Source organism: Bombina bombina, chromosome 12, assembly GCF_027579735.1.
Source record: "Bombina bombina isolate aBomBom1 chromosome 12, aBomBom1.pri, whole genome shotgun sequence".
NCBI classification, from domain to species: Eukaryota; Metazoa; Chordata; class Amphibia; order Anura; family Bombinatoridae; genus Bombina; species Bombina bombina.
In genome coordinates, this window is record NC_069510.1 from 129,657,850 (window position 1) to 129,679,418 (window position 21,569).

At 36.8% G+C, this 21,569-nt stretch overlaps 1 protein-coding gene across 2 annotated transcripts in view; it reads left to right on the plus strand.

The window, feature by feature from the left end:
* The window catches only part of ABL1 (ABL proto-oncogene 1, non-receptor tyrosine kinase), a 476,499-nt gene that overhangs the window by 20,848 nt on the left and 434,082 nt on the right, over nt 1-21,569 (plus strand). The window lies entirely within an intron of this gene.

Sequence of the window (21,569 nt, forward strand, 5' to 3'; positions counted from 1 at the left end):
GGCTGTTTCTCATGCACGAGCACGGAGACTGAGCTTTATGGGGGAGTTAATGTCACTTGATTTCACTTGATGCCGGCCAGAGCTGGCAATAACTTGGCGGGCAGATTGAGGGTTAAAGGGACACTGAACCCACATTTTTTTTCTTTCATGATTCAGATAGAGCATGACATTTTAAGCAACTTTCTAATTTACTCCTATTATCAATTTTTCTTCATTCTCTTGCTATCTTTATTTGAAAAGCAGGAATGTTAAGCATAGGCCCAATTTAGGTTTAGCACCATAGCGCTTGCTTATTGGAGGCTAACATTTACCCACCAATAAGCAAGCATAACCCAGGTTCTCAACCAAAAATGGGCCGTCTCCTATGCATCACATTCCTGCTTTTTAAATAAAGATACCAAGAGAACGAAGAAAAATTGATAATAGGAGTAAATTAGAAAGTTATTAAAAAAGGATAAGGGGAGTAGGCTGTGTTTGAAGCTATGCTGTGCCCTTAAATTAGACACAGCTGAACCTGTTTAAAGGATTGGAAATGCAGACCCTTGAAATGTATATATTGAAAAAACTTTGAGAGAAATTTGTAGATACCAAATAAGTAACTACACAAAAGCCAGGGATATCAGCATTTTCATTTTAATAGGTTAAAATAACCTTAACATGTATCCCTAATAGGGAAAATACAAGACGGTGCAACACAGTTCCTGCAAAGCCTATACCAGACAGAGACCCTGATACTGGCTTTCCTGGGAACCACATACAAACAATGCACAGAGAACTAAAGTGACACAGTCCTAGGACATCAAATTCGCAACATTCACTCATACAGTCAATAACTTGCTTAGATAGACAAACAACACCTCTAACAGAGGATGGCAGTGCAATCCCTGCACTAAACGGCCAACATGTTAATCATTGAGGATCTATGTTTGCTAAATACATATTTAACACAGCTGTACAGAAAATGTATATACATTGTGAGCATATATGCATATGATGTTAAGTACACAGATAGATTTTGACTGAAGAGCGGTAAATTGAAACCTAGTGGGAAGCCAAGCAACACCTATTTCAGAGGGCACCCCTAACATATAGAAAGGATATGGTGTCATGAAGTTAGTCATTTAGGATCTATGCTTGGTCTTCCTAATATCAAGGTGACAATTTTACTAGATAAATTGACAAATGCAATCAAGTGTCAGAATTATTTACAAGCAAACAAAAGGCAAGTGATATATCCAAATATCATATTAAACCACATGGTAAGTGATTAAATGTATGTCCTCCGAACGTATGGTATAATTTTCACACACTGTCCAGAGTTCAAACGCCATGTAATTACTCTCTCAGAGGTGTAAAATTCCTTCCCTCTATCGAAATATAGGCATGGTAATCCTCAAAGCCTTCCTCTCGAGCAAAAGAAGCAGCAATCATGTATCCATACTGCTTAATTTAGTTACCAAATGTTTCCATTCTGTTCTGTTGCAAACTTTCTTTGTTCCAGGGCTGAGTGGCCCGCTCCGTGCACGTCACTGCCGACGCGCGTTTCACCCCCACGTGACCACTGCGTCAAGGGGTTTCCTCAGGGCAAACGAATAGGGATCATAGGCCATGCTTGGTATTTACCATTTGTAGTCCACACTGATTGGGTAAGCACTTCTCTATTGTAGCCAATGTGTCAGCTGCATACATTCTTTATGAGGAAAATTGAAAAATAAAAAGACAAAAAAGCAAAGTAACACACTTACTAAATAATAATGTGTATTAAAAGACTATATATACAGAATATATAATACATGCATCTTTTCAAAATCGGGTAGAGTGAGAACTTCAAAAATGTATTGGATATATAACGACTGTAATATAAATGTCGAAATACCCCATATTTTATGAAAACGATGCATAATTATACATAGTGCATATTTTGTGGTAATCCCGAGGATAGCCAGAAGTTATTTGAAAACTTTATTAGGTGAATTGTTTTATTGCGTATTATAAATGTAAATGTAAAATGGGGCTAGAAAAAAAGACCCAAACATATGAACAAGTTTTTTCTCTCTCACCTTTTCTGCTAACTTGATTAGGACATAACTTAAATAAACTTAAAGGGACATAATACTCATATGCTAAATCACTTGAAACTGATGCAGTATAACTGTAAAAAGCTGACAGGAAAATATCACCTGAGCTTCTCTATGTAAAAAAGGAAGATATTTTACCTCACAATCTCCTCAGCTCAGCAGAGTAAGTTCTGTGTAAAATGTTATACTTAGCTGCTCCCAGCTGCAGGTAAACAAATAAAAAAAAATGAAGAAATGAACAGCAGCCAATCAGCATCAGCAGTGCTGAGGTCATGAACTCTTACTGTGATCTCATGAGATTTCACTTAACTCTCATGAGATTTCATAGTAAGCTTCCTTTACCGGATTGGTGAAATAATATGAGAGTGCACGATGCTAGTCCCTTCAGATGTCCCAGGACAAACACACTAAAATGCTGCTTAGAAATCCTTTACAATGGGAGGTGGCTACTGAGGAACTTTTGAGGTAAAATATCTTTCTTTTTTACATAGAGATGTTCAGGTGATATTTTCCTGTTAGCTTTTTACAGCTATGCTGCATCACTTTCAAGTGTTTAAACATTTGGGTATTATGGCCCTTTAAATAAACCAAGTAAACAGAAACACACTTGCATGAATTGCCTCTAAATGAGTCATCTATAAACAAAAAGTGAAAAAATTATTTTCATTTATATATATATCAAATGTAATAACAAAAGTAGTAATAGCCAAATATTTACAGGAACGCAGCAAACTCAAACTTCTCATTAAGACCCCTTGGGGCCAAAGTTTGTAATTTATACATCCAAGCTGTTTCCTTTTTAAGGAGTATTTTGTCGATGTCTCCTCCTCTACCAAACAGAGAACAAGTCTCTATACCTGTAACTTTTAGATCAGTTACGTTCGAATTATGGTGTAGCAAAAAGTGCATAGCTACCCCACTTTTTATGTCACCATCTTTAGTTGCTTTTATATCATCTCTATGCTCGGACACTCTGTCTTTCAGCATGCGTCTAGTTTTGCCAATGTAAAACATCGGACACCTGCAAGAGATAAGATAAATAACATTTTCTGTTTTACAGTTAATAAACTGTTTTATGGGAAAAACAGTACCTCCAGTTGAGAAAGATTTTGAGCGGACAATGTATCTACTATAGACACAGTGTCCACATTGAAAACATCCTTAACTTTTCTATGTTCACCCAACCAATCCTTAGAACTTGGACTTTTTACATAGAAACTTTTGACAAGCTTATCCTTTAAGTTTGGAGCTCGTCTAGCGACCAAAGAAGGTTGAACCCCCACAAGCTTTGAGACAGCCTCATCAGCCTGTAGGAATTGCCATTTTGCATTTAGTATATAACGTATCTTTTCCCAACGGCAGTTATATTCTGTGACAAAACGAATTGTTTGGTCATTTGATTTGTCCTTGGTCTGATAGAGCAGGTCATCTCTGTTTGCTTTTCTTGCTCTATTCCTAGCAAATCTCAAATTACGTTTTGAATAGCCTCTCTTTTCAAATCTGCTGAACATTTCTCCAGCATGTTGATCATACTTATTCAGGCTTGAGCGATTTCTCCTTAAGCGGAGAAACTGCCCAACCGGAATGCCTCTAATTAGAGACTTAGGATGATGACTCGAGGCTTCTAAGATGTTATTGGTTGCTGTGTCCTTTCGGTATATTTCTGTATCCAGCAAACTCCCTTCTTTTTTGATTTTTACATCCAAAAAGGTTAATTCGCTAGTGCTTTTGTGTAGTTACTTATTTGGTATCTACAAATTTCTAATTTTTCAAATTAGAAAGTTGCTTAAAATTACATGCTCTATCTGAATCATGAAAGAAAAGATTTGGGTTTAGTGTCCCTTTAAGTGACCGGTAGTGTGTGAGCATATATGTAGCTGTCCCCACTAACACTCACTTGTATTTTTGTGTGCAAATATCCCTGCCAAAGCAATAATCCTTCACATTCACCAGAGTGCATCATTGTATTAGAGTACTGAATATGATTTTATATTTCTGTCTGCACAACATTTACTTTATTACCTGCAAGCTGTGAATATTTGTCACTGTGACATTTTCAGGATTTTGCTTCCCGATTAATCTATTATTTTTTCCCAAAAGATCCATAAATCTCATTAGCCACAGATTTTCTTCCTATAGCGTCTCCTATTGAGTTATATGTTCAAACACACTGAAAACCCAGATTTAAACGGTATTTTAAATTCAGCTTGTAGAAACTTCTTGCATTTTATTTGGATACTTTGCAAGATGTTTCTTGTTAATATGTTTTCCTTTTGCTAAGTTGAAGGCACCTGGCAAGCTATAAACGCTGTCATATTGACTGAAAAGATGTTTTATAACTTGTGTCAGTTCGAGCGGCGTAAACAATCTTTTTCACAAAACAGCATTATCTAGAGGACGGTAGTATGTACTTTTCTATTGATTTGTTTATTGACATTTATTTCATATTTGGGGCATGTATTGGATTTTGCACATTTTGCCACAATTTTACAAATTGTTCAGTAGAAACAAGTGGTTGTTTCTTGGCAAAATGTAATGCAAATAATGTGTTTAGGTGCAATGTCAAAATGTCAAAATTGTGTCTCTGTGTACTTTACGCTTTAATTATAGACGTATTCCTTCTGACAACAGATTCCTCTGTACCATTGATCTGGGAATTATAAAATATAATGCTGTGTCTTTTAAGGTTATAAACAAAGAGTTAACTTTAAAATACCCCCAACATTTCATATACAGGTAGCCCTCAGTTTACGCCGGGGTTAGGTTCCAGAAGGAATGGTTGTAAATCAAAACCGTTGTAAATTGAAACCCAGTTTATAATGTAAGTCAATGGGAAGTGAGGGAGATAGGTTCCAGGCCCCTCTCAAAATTGTCATAAGTAACATCTAATACATTATTTTTAAAGCATTGAAATGAAGACTTTAAATGCTAAATAGCATTATAAACCTAATACAATAATCACACAACACAGAATATATAATTAAACTAAGTTAAATGAACAAAAACATTTGCTAAACAGCATTATAAACCTAATAAAATAATCACACAACACAGACTTCGCTTGCATTTTTCTGCAAACAGTTCTTTCTATGCATTCCAATTTGGACTGATTTATAGACAGGAAGATCTTGTTCCTTTGAAATCTGCTCGATAGCTCATGTCTGGTTAAACTGATTAATTTCAGCTTGCTTATCTTTGCTGCAAAACAAGCGGACAGCTTCACCTACTGGCTATTTTAATAAATGCACTGCTTCTCAATGCTTTTCAATAGCAGTCACATGACTGAAAAAAAAAAAGGTTGTTATTCTGAAATGGTGTAAATAGAACCGTTGTAAAACGAGGGCCACCTGTACTCTTTTTATAAAGATATACAAAAGTTCATTTGACTTAACGTATTTTAAAGTTTGCATTGTATGGCTGTGTGGTATTATGTTAAAGGGACATGAAACACAATTTTTAAGAATTTTTCATGATTCAGATAGAAAATACTATTTAAAAAAAGTTTCCAATTTACTTCTATTTTAAAATTGGCTTCATTCTCATGATATCCTTTGTTGAAGAGATAGCTAGATAGGTAATGTGCACATTAAGAGCACTACATAACAGGAAATAGTGCTGCCATCTAGTGCTCTTGTTAATGTATAACATTGTTGCAAAGCTATATATTACTGCAGACACGTGCACGCTCCTCAGTTTACCGCCTCGCTTTGCAACAAAGGATAACAAGGAAACAAAGAACATTTTATAATTGAAGTAAATTGGAAAGTTGTTTAATATTGTGTATCCTATCTGAATCATGAAAGAAAAAATACATCTTAGCATATGGAAATCGGGACTTGGGTATATGGAGGAATCGTTAAAAAGAATTGTATAGCCAAGTACTAATCCAGTGTAGAATAAAAGGCATTTAAACTTTATTAAGGATTATAAATCAGTTAAAAGACAAAATCATGGCAAGCTAAAAATACAGGCTTGAGAAGGCTAACGCGTTTCGGCTCAAAGTGGTGCTTTTATCATAGACCAAAGCAGGAATAGCTTTGTGGTACGGGGGAGGGGGTTTTGTGAATCAGAATAAGGGGCCTGCGTTGTACAACCCAGGAGAATAAGCTGCATTTTATAGCTATGGTTTATGATTTGTGGCCCCTCTTAAAGGTACATGAGGCCCAATAGTTTTCTTTTGTGATTGAGGTAGAGCATACTAATATTAAATTGACTTAGTTCACTTGGTTTTGTTAAAAAGCTGGTGGGTAGGCTTGGGAGAGTGCATGTGGCTGGAGCACTATATGGCAATAGTGTTGCAAGAATACTCTTTAACTGTTACACATTTGTAAAAACACTAGATGACTTGCTGCCATGTAGCGCCCCAGACAAGGGCACACTACCCAGTGCTCTTCATCAAAGAATACAGTGAGAACAAAGCAAATGGGATCATTAAAGTACATAGTTTTTTATTGCATGCTCATGTCCCAAAAGTAACTTTGAATAGGGAAATGAATAGTTGATATGAAATAAGGGTAATCTACACAGTGCCCCCATGTCTGGTATTAAAGGGCTAATATAGTAATAAAATGACACTCTAGTTCAGCAACGACAGGTGTCTAATCCCTGCGAAGGTGTTAAACACATATTTTAAGTACCACTCTGGAGCTGCAGATTACAGCTGGTGCCGAGCAGAAACTGTTGCTGTTCCAATTAGCAGCGCTAGTCACACAGCTGGTCCTAAACAGTTCTTTAACTATGCAATTATTTCCCTTAAAGGGGTGGATATGTCTCAGCAGTTAAAGGGTTAAAAGGACATTAGAGTCCCATTGTTTTCTTGTTCCATCTATTTGGGCAATTTAAAATGAGTGTTCTATTGTTTTTGATATTCCTGTGCTGTTTTTGTGCTTTTGGAGCTGGTCCTGTTCACCAAAAGCAATGGAGTTTTTTTTATCAAACAGTGGACAATATGTGGGTTTTGTACAGGTATTTCCTGTGACAGTGGCTCCCAAACAACAATAATCCTGCAAAATGGGCATCTGGGACAGCATATCATCTCTGATGAAGCGCATGTTCACATGCGAGAAACGCGTCAGAAGGGAGCAGCCCTCTGTATTTCACGGCTCAGATCCAATAAACTTATGGATTGAATTTACTAAGGGACTCAGTGTTTTTTTCTCTTTCTCTTCATATCACAGAAGAGAGACTGAAAGCTCACTGAGGGCTAGAATACAAGTGGCACGCTATTTAGTACTCCCGCTTGAGGAATATATTCGCTAGAAGTAAGCTTTTTGTGCATGTCAGGTAGCGCATGTATTACAAGTTGAAAGTGAAAAGGTTTTGCATGAGCTCTAACCCGACGCACGCAAAAAGCTGAACATAATATTTCACATTCCAATGTTCTTCCCATAGCAGAATATGTTCTATTTATTCTTAAATACATATTTTTATATATGTGATTTTTTGTTGGTAAAATAAATATCTGTATTACGTAAATATTTTAAGCATGAAGAGAACTTTTGCTGAGCTGTGAAAAGGTGCACTATTTAAATGGAACACCTGGTGGAAGCTCACTAACCAAAACTGCACGCAATAGCTTCTCCTGCTCAAACTGACAGCCTTACCACAAACCAGGATACATACTACACGTTGCATACCTCATATCGTTTGAGGTATTGATTATTCTTTATGCTACCTACTTGATGGTCAATTATACCACACTATTTAGTTTGTTTTTTGTTTTTGCTTGTGTCTTTCTCTTACACTTGGAGCGCTAATTACTCTTCTTCCTATGATATATATATATATTATATATAGGTGTGTGTGTATACATATGTATACAGTACAAGGAAGGGGTGACATCCCCGAAAACATTCACAATAAAAAGGTGATATTTGCTAAACCCAGAGAGTGTATCCTGTTTGTACTGTATATACTGAAGATTGCACCCTGGTCCTGAGAAAATTGTTTGTGAAAGTGCGCTATTGTGGGGAAAAAATAAATAAATATATATATATATATATATATAGATATATGCAGATATATAGGTAGAGATATATATAGGAATAGCTATTTAATATACTTAGAACATATTGTGCTATGTGCATTGAATGTGAAATATTTACAGTAAATAGATGGTTAAACACTTTATTAAATGTGAATTTTGCATAAATATGATTTTACATGCTTTCAGCTACTTGACTGCAAAGGGCTCCAACGCATGTATGTATATGTGTATATATATATATACATGCATGCATGCGTTGGAGCCCTTTGCAGTCAAGTAGCTGAAAGCATGTAAAAATATCCACATTTAATAAAGTAACTATCTATTTACTATAAATATTTCACATTCACATCTTATGCACATAGCACAATATGTTCTAAGTATTTTAAATTGCTATTCCTATATATATCTATACCTATATATCTGCATATATATATATATATATATATTATTTTTTCCCCACAATATCGCACTTTCACAAACAATTTTCTTAGGACCAGGGTGCAATCTTCAGTATATACAGTACAAACAGGATACACTCTCTGGGTTTAGCAAATATCACCTATTTATTGTGAATGTTTTCGGGGATGTCACCCCTTCCTTGTACTGCATATATATATATATATATGTATACACACACACACACACACACACACACCTATATATATGTATGTACCTCTACATGCCTTTTGTTCTAACACTTGAGACCTCATATCTTTGAGCCCTTATAACTTTTTAACGCAGTGTATTAATCATTTCTATTACTGTGTTGTTATGTGTGTAATTGTACAGTGTAATGTATTTTTGATGTGTTATGTGCAATATTTTTGACTTGCATAACAGTTAACCAGAACTCTGAAGTCGCGCTATCCTGACATGCGTTAAATTCAATTGCGCTCTAGCAAACTAGTTTAATTTTAACTTGTAATACGGGCGATACTTCTGACGCTTGTAAAGAGCCACAATAAACCCCTTATCTCTCGAGACCAACAGCGCTCCACTTGTGATCTAGCCGTGAATTTGTTGTGTAATAGCTGCCCTTTAATTCCATGCCTATCTCATGAGATTTAGAGCTGAGGATGGCTGCTATAGCATTTACAGATCTTTTAAGAACCATTCAGAAAGGTTTTTCCATTTTATAGACAACTTTATTCTTTTTAATTCTTTTTTTTTAGATACACCTCGTCTCTTCACTTCCTTCATGCATTGTGTGCAAATGACTTTAGAAACATAAACCAATAAATTCTAAAATGACATGTCCATCCCGAGCTCAGCATTTTATTGACTTGCTTATATATTCCCAGTAGGAATAGACTGACGCGCGTTTTTATCTCTCTCTCTTAACTATACATTCATTATCTTAGTCTGAGTTCAAGACTTATTTATCTCTATCTTGGCTAAAGAAAGCAACAATTTTTCTACAGCTTCTGGATCAATTAGTCCTGCCTTCTGCCCATAGATTTTGACATCCCTTTTTATTTATGTAATTGCTTCAAATGAGTTGGAGTCAAATGGGCAAATGTAACCTTTTTTTCTTACCTAAAAACTGTTCAGTACCGGAGTTTATAGTTTGTATGATGCATTAAATTATAAAATACACTTGTTTTTCAGCACAGGAATGCTTATTTAAAAATAAATGTAAATAGCAGGGAAAAAAATACAATATTTGTTTTAAAAAAATATATTTCCCCTTACGTGTGTTAAAGTGACTTGAATAGCCTAAATTAAAATCATTTTAATAAATAATACAATTTATAAGTTATATCTGTGGGTTTTATTTTTTAAAGAGGGCAGACTAATGGTGTTATCTCCAGAGTGGATCAAAATCAATTATTTTTAAAAAAAAAATAAAAAAAACAAATCAGATTTTTTATTTAAATAGGATTTTTTAAAATAAATTTTATTTTTTTATCTAAAGATAGTTTCTATTTATGATACATTTATAATCTAAGATTATTCATTCTGAAATATAGATTAGTAGCCACAATCAGCAAGTGCTAACCAGGTCTGAACTAAAAATGGGCCGGCTCCTAAGCTTAGATTTTTGTTTTTTAAAATAAGGATATCAAGAGAACGAAGAAAATTGATAATAGGAGGAAATTACAAAGTTGCTTAAATCACATGCTCTACCTAAATCATGAAAAAAAATTGGGTTTAGTATCCCTTTAAGGAAATAATTTTAGAAAATTGTTTGTGTTTTTTTACCAGCTGATCCATTCCAAGGTTTGCATGTTTAATGTTGTATTCTAATATTCCTATACTGTTAGAAAAACGTTCTCTTTTAAAAGATACACAACCGTTCTTATTGATATGTGGTCTGTTGATCATTCCTATATATGGAACTTATTGGTTTTACTTATAACCTTTTTTTCCAGCGTTTCTTGTTTTTGTCTTTCCATTCTAATTGTGCACTAAGTCTATTATCCACCTGCAGATGTTTATAGTCCCTACTCCATTTTGTCTCAAATGTTCCTCAACTCTAACCTTGTTGGTTTGTCTGGGTTATGACCTGATAAGGGTTAGTCCTGGCCTTGGACGTATTTGGTGTGTTGAGAGGTATGAAGTCTAAATTCATCACTGCTGGTCTGATGCCTTTTGGCCTGCCGAAAACATTATCTAAATGATTTGCCTGTAGTCCATTGGAAGGTGTTTGATGTTATCATGGTGTAATTGAATTTGATTAGCAGTGTGTACTATGGAAATATCATCCTGGAATATGTGATCATCTCAAGGTAAGCGGTACTTGTACCATAAGGTGCTCCTGGGTCCTATACAATGGTCTCTCATTTCTTGACCATTATAAGACCCTGCAGTCATTGTATGAACCTTGTGAGATGCTGCCTATGCCATTGTGGACGTTTGCCTATTCACATATAGGAAATAGGGGGAAATATGACCGCATTACTTTATCCATTGCTCAGTGGTTCAGCTTTTTGTGGCTCCTTGCAACCAGGTTATAGGCCTATCATGCAAGCAGTTTCTGGATTGTAGGCATCAAGGCTTGATCACCAATTTCGGAGATTGAATTCTACATTAAGTTTTTGAAGAATTTGGCAGCTATTTTCTGTGAATGTTTGTTTTGCTGAGCTTTAGCTTGCGACCACAGCGGCATATGCTGCCATGATTTTTTACAACCTTTCCTTGGTTTGTAAATATTTGGTCTCCCTGTTTAGAACACCTGAAAGGGACATATAATCTTAGTTCTGTGTTTCCCCATAAAATATTTAATGACACATGGTTACTTAGCAATACACTTTTATTATTTTTTTCTTCTTCTTTTTCTCTAAAATGATGTCTGAAAAACTGTAGTGTTTCCACAACCCTCGAGAGGTGGGAGTGCATCCATGCTGACTCTCCAAACATGCTGCACTCTGATTGGTTTATATGTGTGTGAGCTAATGTGTATATCTCCCTAACTAAAGGAAGTAAGATAAAAAAAAAGTTTGTGTCCCAACCCTGCAAAACAGTGTATATTTTTTCTAACAAAATGATCATTTTTAAATGCTTTTAAAACCTTACTGTTTTTTTGTGCAGATGTTTTTTGTGCCAGCAAAAACTTGACATCGGTGTCCCTTAATAACCGACAAACGCTGCAAATTGCCAACCAATTCTAAACTGCATTTGTGATTTAATTACTACACAGTTAACCTAATCTTGTTCATGCTGTGTTTCTGCTAATTTTTGTCCACCCCCATCTATATGATTATACCATCAGCTCTCTCACTGTCAGTTCCTCGTTTCTCTTCGTCTTCCTCTCTCATTACTTCTTACCGTTTCCCTCTGTAATCTCATGTCTCTTTTTGAGTCAAATGCTGACCAAAGATTTATGGGAAACTTAGGAAAAAGGACATAATTTATATAGTGTTGTATACTAAGTCACCCAAAAGTTAGTAGCCAGAAGTAGAAAATTAGAAACCAAGACTCCATAACTCCCGGGATTTGTCAAGTGTCATGATGCGGTCTCACATGCTTCCGTATGCTCTCCACCAGTGTTTTCAGTAATGTTTGTAACAATGTATGTGATTGGCTTACTGATATGTTGACCTAACTCCCAGCAGTGCATTGCTGCTCCTTCAATAAAGACTACCAAGAAAATGAAGCAAAATTGAAAATAGAAATAAATTAGAAATTTGTTCATAAATGTATGTTCTATCTGAAGCATGAAAGAAAAAATTTGGGTTTCATGTCCCTTTAATTGCAAGCACAATCTTAATCATTAACATTTTATTTTGCCATTCTAATGTCAGCTATTCGGGGGGTTATATAGTCTTGAAACGTAAAGGACCAGTCAATACAGTAGATTTGCATATACTATAGCACTTAGTCTGAACTTCACATGGGCAGTAGATTTTCTGACAAATTTCAAAGATATCTCTTTCCACTCACCCTGTATCATGTGACAGCCATCAGCCAATCACAAATGCATATAAGTATTTTCTGTGAATTCTTGCTCATGCTCAGTAGGAGCTGGTGACTCAAAACATGCAAATATAAATAGACTGTGCACATTTTGTTAATGGAAGTCATTTGGAAAGTTTTTTAAAAAGGCTGCTCTGTCTGAATCATGAAAGTTTATTATTGGACTTGAGTTTCCCTTTAAAAGGACAGTTAACAGAAAATGTTTTATTATTTAAAAAGATAGATAATGCCTTTATTACTCATTCCCCCGCTTTGCACCACCAACATGGCTATATTAACATACTTTATAACCTTTAAACCTCTAAATATCTGTATGTTTCTAAGCCCTAAAGACCAGCCCCATGATCACATGCTTTTGTTTTTGCTTTTCACATCAGGGGGAAGCTAGTTCATGTGAGTCATATAGATAACATTGTGCTGACGCCCGTGGATTCTAACAACACAGCACTAATTGGCTGAAATGCAAGTCAATAGATAGTCATGTGATCAGGGGGCCGTCAGAATATGCTTAGATACAAGGTAATCACAGAGGTAAAAAGTGTATTAATAATATCAGTGTTTTTTGTGCAAAACTTGGGAATGGGTAAATAAAGGGTTTAGCCCTTTTAAGCAAATAATTTTAACACTATCTACTGATCTATTTTTGTTCTGTGCATATGAGTGTGCACCAATCAGATGCTTTGCATTTTAACTGCCCCAGATCTTTTTTATATGTTGATAATGGAGATTTTAAAAATAAATTCTTAGCAAACTGTTTTAGGACTATTTAGTTCTAGAATATTCTAATGTCCCTTATAAAGGACCATTATAGTGATACATGACATGTTCCAACAAATGCAATGTCCCATTAAGAGTTGATCCTAAATGCATATAGCAATGGTTGACCTATTTGACTTGGGCACAAGCTTCACGTTATCAAGAGCCACTTAGTTTGTTTTTATTAAATAAATCTATAGTTCGAAAAATCAAAATAGTTAGGTCCCAAAAGCAAAATTCTTGGATTCGTAGCTAATGGGTTTTTATCAGACCACCATCTCATACAGTGTGTAACCAAACAGACCCAAGGGAACACACTTTAACTGGATATTCTGGCATTTTAATTGGCTTTCCAGTTAAATATGTTATTAAAAAATAAAAAGCTGGGCACTATAGGTGGCTTATCTGGGCATATGGAGCCAAGGGATGCAGACAGAAGTGATCTACTGTCCTATATGAGCATATGGTACCCAATGGATGCAGACAGAAGTGATCTACTGTCCTATATGAGCATATGGTACCCAATGGATGGAGACATACGTGATCTACTGTCCTATATGAGCATATGGTACCCAATGGATGCAGACAGAAGGGATCTACTGTCAGATATGAGCATATGGTACCCAATTGATGCAGACAGAAGTGATCTACCGCCCTATATGAGCATATGGTACTCAATGAATGCAGGCAGAAGTGATCTACTATCCTATATGGGCATATGGTGCTCGGGGTTTGCAGATAAAAGTGATCTACTGCCCTATATGGGCATATGATGCTCAGGTGTTTCAGATAAAAATGATCTACTGTCCTGTACGACATATGGTGCTCACTAATTGCAGATAGAAGTGATCTACTGTCTTATATGGGCATTTGATGCACAGGGTATGCAGGCAAAAGTTATCGACTGTTCTATATGGTGCACAGGGTTTGCAGGCAAAAGTAATCTATTGTCCTATATGGGCATATGGTGCACAGGGTTTGCAGGCAGAAGTGGGCTACTGTTCTATATGGGCATATGGTGCTCAGCGTTTGCAAATATAAATTATTTACTGTCTTATATGGGCATATAGTGCACAGGGTATGTAGGCAAATGTGATCTACTGTCCTATATGGGCATATGGTGCTCAGCTTTTGCAAAAAAAAATGATTTACTGTCTTAAATGGGCATATAGTGCACAGGGTTTGTAGGCAAATGTGATCTACTGTCCTATATGGGCATATGGGGGTGCACAGGGGTTGCAGGCAAAACCGATCTACGGTTCTATATGGGCATATGGTTCTTAGGGGGTGCATACAAATGTGTCTAATCAATGGTCCTATATGGATATACAACTAATGGACGCCGGTCACCCAGTATGTTTGTGAAGCTACGCCGGCAGCACACATTCACATTCATAGCACTATTTAGTGAGATCTGTTCAGTCTTCATATTGTAGTTTAATAATGTAAAACGGCTCCTCTGTGGGTTTTGCTTTGTGATCATGAGATAACAGAGAAAAGCAAGCGGCAGTGACCTTTTCTGGCTGTTAACCAGCACTTTCTAACAAAGGGTTTTTATTTTACTTAAATACAAAAATATCAGAGGTTATGTTGCTTTTTGTCCTTTTCTTGCCCGACCTGGTGTGCACAGATGGTAGTATCACATGAGCTCCCGGTGGAGAAAAACGATGACCTCTGAGAGGCGCACTCGCTCAGCAAGCACCGGACACACTTCCCTGCTGCTGTGCACGCTTTGAAGCAAAGGAAAATCTAGTAAGAAAAGCAGGTTCTGTATTGTAGCATTGCTGGTCTCCTGCTCTCTGGATTGTTGGCTGCTAAACATGTAGGTCTTTATTTTACCTTTTCATTTTTTCTCCTCTTTGTTAAAAAAAAAACTTTCCTTTTTTATAGATGACATTAAAATTGTTTTTATGTATGCATAGAATATATTAGATATCGCCTCTTTGCAAAAAAAAGAAAAGAAAGAAACCTGTCACCCCCCCAGTTTGTATTATTTTGCCAAGGACAGACACCATTGTTTGAAAAACCCTTTAAAAAAACTTTTTTACATTAAAAAATCCTGTGGCACACCACCATCCCAAAATTTTACAAAATCACACATTGTAGCCTTATACAGTGTGTGTGTGTGTATGTATATATATATATATATATATATATATATATATATATATATATATACAAACACACACACGTACTGTACTGTACTGTGCTGTCATGCCATGCCTCCTATAAACTATAACGTGACATTGACATTCATTCACAAACAATCATAATGATTGTCTGTGAATGAATGTCAATATATCATGGTTGTAAATGATGCCTGCCTGTCTGCCTGATGAGCCTGTCACGTCAAAACAAGCAAAAATTTAAAAAAATATGTCACACTGTTGTCAGTCTGCTGTGGCACACCTGAGGATCTCTCACGGGCACACTAGTGTGCCGCGGCACATGGTTGAAAAAACTGTTTTAAGCAACCACTGTGTTGCATTTTGCAGAGGTCTGAACTCTGCAGGATACACTGTGCAGCCTTTCTGGGGCAGTAGAGTTAAATTACAGGGAAAATGCATGCAAATTGCAATTAAAAAAAACAAAACATTTTGATTATTATTAATTTCTTTCATGTAATTAACAAGAGTCCATGAGCTAGTGACGTATGGGATATACATTCCTACCAGGAGGGGCAAAGTTTCCCAAACCTTAAAATGCCTATAAATACACCCCTCACCACACCCACAAATCAGTTTTTACAAACTTTGCCTCCAAGGGAGGTGGTGAAGTAGGTTTGTGCTAGATTCTACGTTGATATGCGCTCCGCAGCAAGTTGGAGCCCGGTTTTCCTCTCAGCGTGCAGTGAATGTCAGAGGGATGTGAAGAGAGTATTGCCTATTGAATGCAGTGATCTCCTTCTACGGGGTCTATTTCATAAGGTTCTCTGTTATCGGTCGTAGAGATTCATCTCTTACCTCCCTTTTCAGATCGACGATATACTCTTATATTTACCATTACCTCTACTGATTCTCGTTTCAGTACTGGTTTGGCTTTCTACAAACATGTAGATGAGTGTCCTGGGGTAAGTAAGTCTTATTTTCTGTGACACTCTAAGCTATGGTTGGGCACTTTATTTATAAAGTTCTAAATATATGTATTCAAACATTTATTTGCCTTGACTCAGAATGTTCAACTTTCCTTATTTTCAGACAGTCAGTTTCATATTTGGGATTATGCATTGAATTAACATATTTTTCTTACCTCAAAAATTTGACTTTTTTCCCTGTGGGCTGTTAGGCTCGCGGGGGCTGCAAATGCTTCATTTTATTGCGTCATTCTTGGCGCGGACTTTTTTGGCGCAAAAATTATTTTCCGTTTCCGGCGTCATACGTGTCGCCGGAAGTTACGTCATTTTTTGACGTTATTTTGCGCCAAAAATGTCGGCGTTCCGGATGTGGCGTCATTTTTGGCGCCAAAAGCATTTAGGCGCCAAATAATGTGGGCGTCTTATTTGGCGCTAAAAAATATGGGCGTCGCTTTTGTCTCCACATTATTTCAGTCTCATTTTTCTTTTGCTTCTGGTTGCTAGAAGCTTGATATTTGGCATTCTTTCCCATTCCTGAAACTGTCTTATAAGGAATTTGATCTATTTTGCTTTATATGTTGTTTTTTCTCTTACATATTGCAAGATGTCTCACGTTGCATCTGAGCCAGAAGATACTACAGGAAATCCACTGCCTGCTGGATCTACCAAAGCTAAGTGTATCTGCTGTAAACTTTTGGTAGCTATTCCTCCAGCAGTTGTTTGTAATAATTGTCATGACAAACTTGTTAAAGCAGATAATATTTCCTTTAGTAATGTACCATTGCCTGTTGCAGTTCCCTCAACATCTAAGGTGCAGAATGTTCCTGATAACATAAGAGATGTTGTTTCTGAATCCATAAAGAAGGCTTTGTCTGTTATTTCTCCTTCTAGTAAACGTAAAAAGTCTTTTAAATCTTCTCTCTCTACAGATGAATTTTTAAATGAACACCATCATTCTGATTCTTTGGACTCTTCTGGTTCAGAGGATTCTATCTCAGAGATTGATGCTGATAAATCTTCATATTTATTTAAGATGGAATTTATTCGCTCTTTACTTAAAGAAGTACTAATTGCTTAGAAATAGGAGGATTCTAGTCCTCTTGATACTAATTCTATACGTTTGGATAAGGTTTTTAAAGCTCCTGCGGTTATTCCAGAAGTTTTTCCTGTTCCTAATGCTATTTCTGCAATGATTTCCAAAGAATGGGATAAATTGGGTAATTCATTTACTCCTTCTAAACGTTTTAAGCAATTATATCCTGTTCCGCCTGACAGGTTAGAATTTTGGGACAAAATCCCTAAAGTTGATGGGGCTATTTCTACCCTTGCTAAACGTACTACCATTCCTACTGTCAGATGGTACCTCGTTTAAGGATCCTTTAGATAGAAAAATTGAATCCTTTCTAAGAAAAGCTTATCTGTGTTCAGGTAATCTTCTTAGACCTGCTATATCATTGGCTGATGTTGCTGCAGCTTCAACTTTTTGGTTGGAAACCCTAGCGCAACAAGTAGCAAATCGTGATTCTCATGATATTATTATTCTTCTTCAGCATGCTAATAATTTTATCTGTGATGCCATTTTTGATATTATTAGAGTTGATGTTAGTTTTATGTCTCTAGCTATCTTAGCCAGAAGAGCTTTATGGCTTAAGACTTGGAATGCTGATATGGCTTCTAAATCAACTCTACTTTCCATTTCTTTCCAGGGAAACAAATTATTTGGTTCTCAGTTGGATTTCTATTATTTCAACTGTTACTGGTGGGAAAGGAACTTTTTTAACACAGGATAAAAAATCTAAGGTAAAAACAGGGCTAACAATCGTTTTCGTTCCTTCGTTTCAACAAAGAACAAAAGCCTGATCCTTCGTCCTCAGGAGCAGTTTCAGTTTGGAAACCATCTCCAGTCTGGAATAAATCCAAGCCTGCTAGAAAGGCAAAGCCTGCTTCTAAGTTCACATGAAGGTACGGCCTCATTCCAGTTCAGCTTGGTAGGGGGCAGGTTACGTTTTTTTCAAAGAAATTTGGATCAATTCTGTTCACAATCTTTGGATTCAGAGCATTGTTTCAGAAGGGTACAGAATTGGTTTCAAGATGAGACCTCCTGCAAAGAGATTTTTTCTTTCCCGTGTCCCAGTAAATCCAGTGAAAGCTCAAGCATTTCTGAATTGTGTTTCAGATCTAGAGTTGGCTGGAGTAATTATGCCAGTTCCAGTTCCGGAACAGGGGATGGGGTTTTATTCAAATCTCTTCATTGTACCAAAGAAGGAGAATTCCTTCAGACCAGTTCTGGATCTAAAAATTATTGAATCGTTATGTAAGGATACCAACGTTCAAGATGGTAACTGTAAGGACTATATTGCCTTTTGTTCAGCAAGGGAATTATATGTCCACAATAGATTTACAGGATGCATATCTGCATATTCCGATTCATCCAGATCATTTTCAGTTCCTGAGATTCTCTTTTCTAGACAAGCATTACCAATTTGTGGCTCTACCGTTTGGCCTTGCTACAGCTCCAAGAATTTTCACAAAGATTCTCGGTGCCCTTCTGTCTGTAATCAGAGAACAGGGTATTGTGGTATTTCCTTATTTGGACGATATCTTGGTACTTGCTCAGTCTTTACATTTAGCAGAGTCTCATACGAATCGACTTGTGTTGTTTCTTCAAGATCATGGTTGGAGGATCAATTTACCAAAAAGTTCTTTGATTCCTCAAACAAGGGTAACCTTTCTGGTTTCCAGATAGATTCAGTGTCCATGACTCTGTCTTTAACAGACAAGAGACGTCTAAAATTGATTACAGCTTGTCGAAAACCTTCAGTCTCAATCATTCCCTTCGGTAGCCTTATGCATGGAAATTCTAGGTCTTATGACTGCTGCATCGGACGCGATCCCCTTTGCTCGTTTTCACATGCGACCTCTTCAGCTCTGTATGCTGAACCAATGGTGCAGGGATTACACGAAGATATCTCAATTAATATCTTTAAAACCGATTGTTCGACACTCTCTAACGTGGTGGGACAGATCACCATCGTTTAATTCAGGGGGCTTCTTTTGTTCTTCCGACCTGGACTGTAATTTCAACAGATGCAAGTCTCACAGGTTGGGGAGCTGTGTGGGGATCTCTGACGGCACAGGGAGTTTGGGAATCTCAGGAGGTGAGATTACCGATCAATATTTTGGAACTCCGTGCAATTTTCAGAGCTCTTCAGTTTTGGCCTCTTCTGAAGAGAGAATCGTTCATTTGTTTTCAGACAGACAATGTCCACAACTGTGGCATACATCAATCATCAAGGAGGGACTCACAGTCCTCTGGCTATGAAAGAAGTATCTCGAATTTTGGTTTGGGCGGAATCCAGCTCCTGTCTAATCTCTGCGGTTCATATCCCAGGTGTAGACAATTGGGAAGCGGAATTATCTCAGTCCGCCAAACGTTGCATCCGGGCGAATGGTCTCTTTACCCAGAGGTATTTCTTCAGATTGTTCAAATGTGGGGGCTTCCAGAGATAGATCTGATGGCCTCTCATCTAAACAAGAAACTTCCCCAGGTATCTGTCCAGATCCCGGGATCCTCAGGCGGAGGCAGTGGATGCATTATCACTTCCTTGGAAGTATCATCCTGCCTATATCTTTCCGCCTCTAGTTCTTCTTCCAAGAGTAATCTCCAAGATTCTGAGGGAATGCTCGTTTGTTCTGCTAATAGCTCCGGCATGGCCTCACAGGTTTTGGTATGCGGATCTTGTCCGGATGGCATCTTGCCAACCATGGACTCTTCCGTTAAGACCAGACCTTCTGTCGCAAGGTCCTTTTTTCCATCCGATCTGAAATCCTTAAATTTAAAGGTATGGAGATTGAACGCATGATTCTTAGTCAAAGAGGTTTCTCTGACTCTGTGATTGATACTATGTTACAGGCTCGTAAATCTGTATCTAGAGAGATATATTATAGAGTCTGGAAGACTTATATTTCCTGGTGTCTTACTCATCATTTTTCTTGGTATTCTTTTAGAATTCCGAGAATATTACAATTTCTTCAGGATGGTTTAGATAAGGGTTTGTCCGCAAGTTCCTTGAAAGGACAAATCTCTGCTCTTTCTGTTCTTTTTCACAGAAAGATTGCTATTCTTCCTGATATTCATTGTTTTGTACAAGCTTTGGTTCGTATAAAACCTGTCAATTATCTGCTCTTTCTTGTGAGTCTCCTTTCTGATTTTTCATCAGGATAAGGCGGTGTTGCGAACTTCTTTTGAATTTTTACCTAAAGTTGTGAATTCCAACAACATTAGTAGAGAAATCGTGGTTCCTTCATTATGTCCTAATCCTAAGAATTCTAAGGAGAAATCGTTACATTCTTTGGATGTTGTTAGAGCTTTGAAATATTATGTTGAAGCTACTAAATCTTTCCGAAAGACTTCTAGTCTATTTGTCATCTTTTCTGGTTCTAGAAAAGGCCAGAAAGCTTCTGCCATTTCTTTGGCATCCTGGTTGAAATCTTTAATTCATCTTGCCTATGTTAAATCGGGTAAGACTCCGCCTCAGAGGATTACAGCTCATTCTACTAGGTCAGTTTCTACTTCCTGGGCGTTTAGGAATGAAGCTTCAGTTGATCAGATTTGCAAAGCAGCGACTTGGTCCTCTTTGCATACTTTTACTAATTCTACCATTTTGATGTATTCTCTTCTTCTGAAGCAGTTTTTGGTAGAAAGGTACTTCAGGCAGTGGTTTCGGTTTTGAATCTTCTGCTTATGTTTTTCATTAAACTTTATTTTGGGTGTGGATTATTTTCAGCAGGAATTGGCTGTCTTTATTTTATCCCTCCCTCTCTAGTGACTCTTGTGTGGAAAGATCCACATCTTGGGTATTCATTATCCCATACGTCACTAGCTCATGGACTCTTGTTAATTACATGAAAGAAAACATAATTTATGTAAGAACTTACCTGATAAATTCATTTCTTTCATATTAACAAGAGTCCATGAGGCCCACCCTTTTTTGTGGTGGTTATGATTTTTTTGTATAAAGCACAATTATTCCAATTCCTTATTTTATATGCTTCGCACTTTTTTCTTATCACCCCACTTCTTGGCTATTCGTTAAACTGATTTGTGGGTTGTGGTGAGGGGTGTATTTATAGGCATTTTAAGGTTTTGGGAAACTTTGCCCCTCCTGGTAGGAATGTATATCCCATACGTCACTAGCTCATGGACTCTTGTTAATATGAAAGAAATGAATTTATCAGGTAAGTTCTTACATAAATT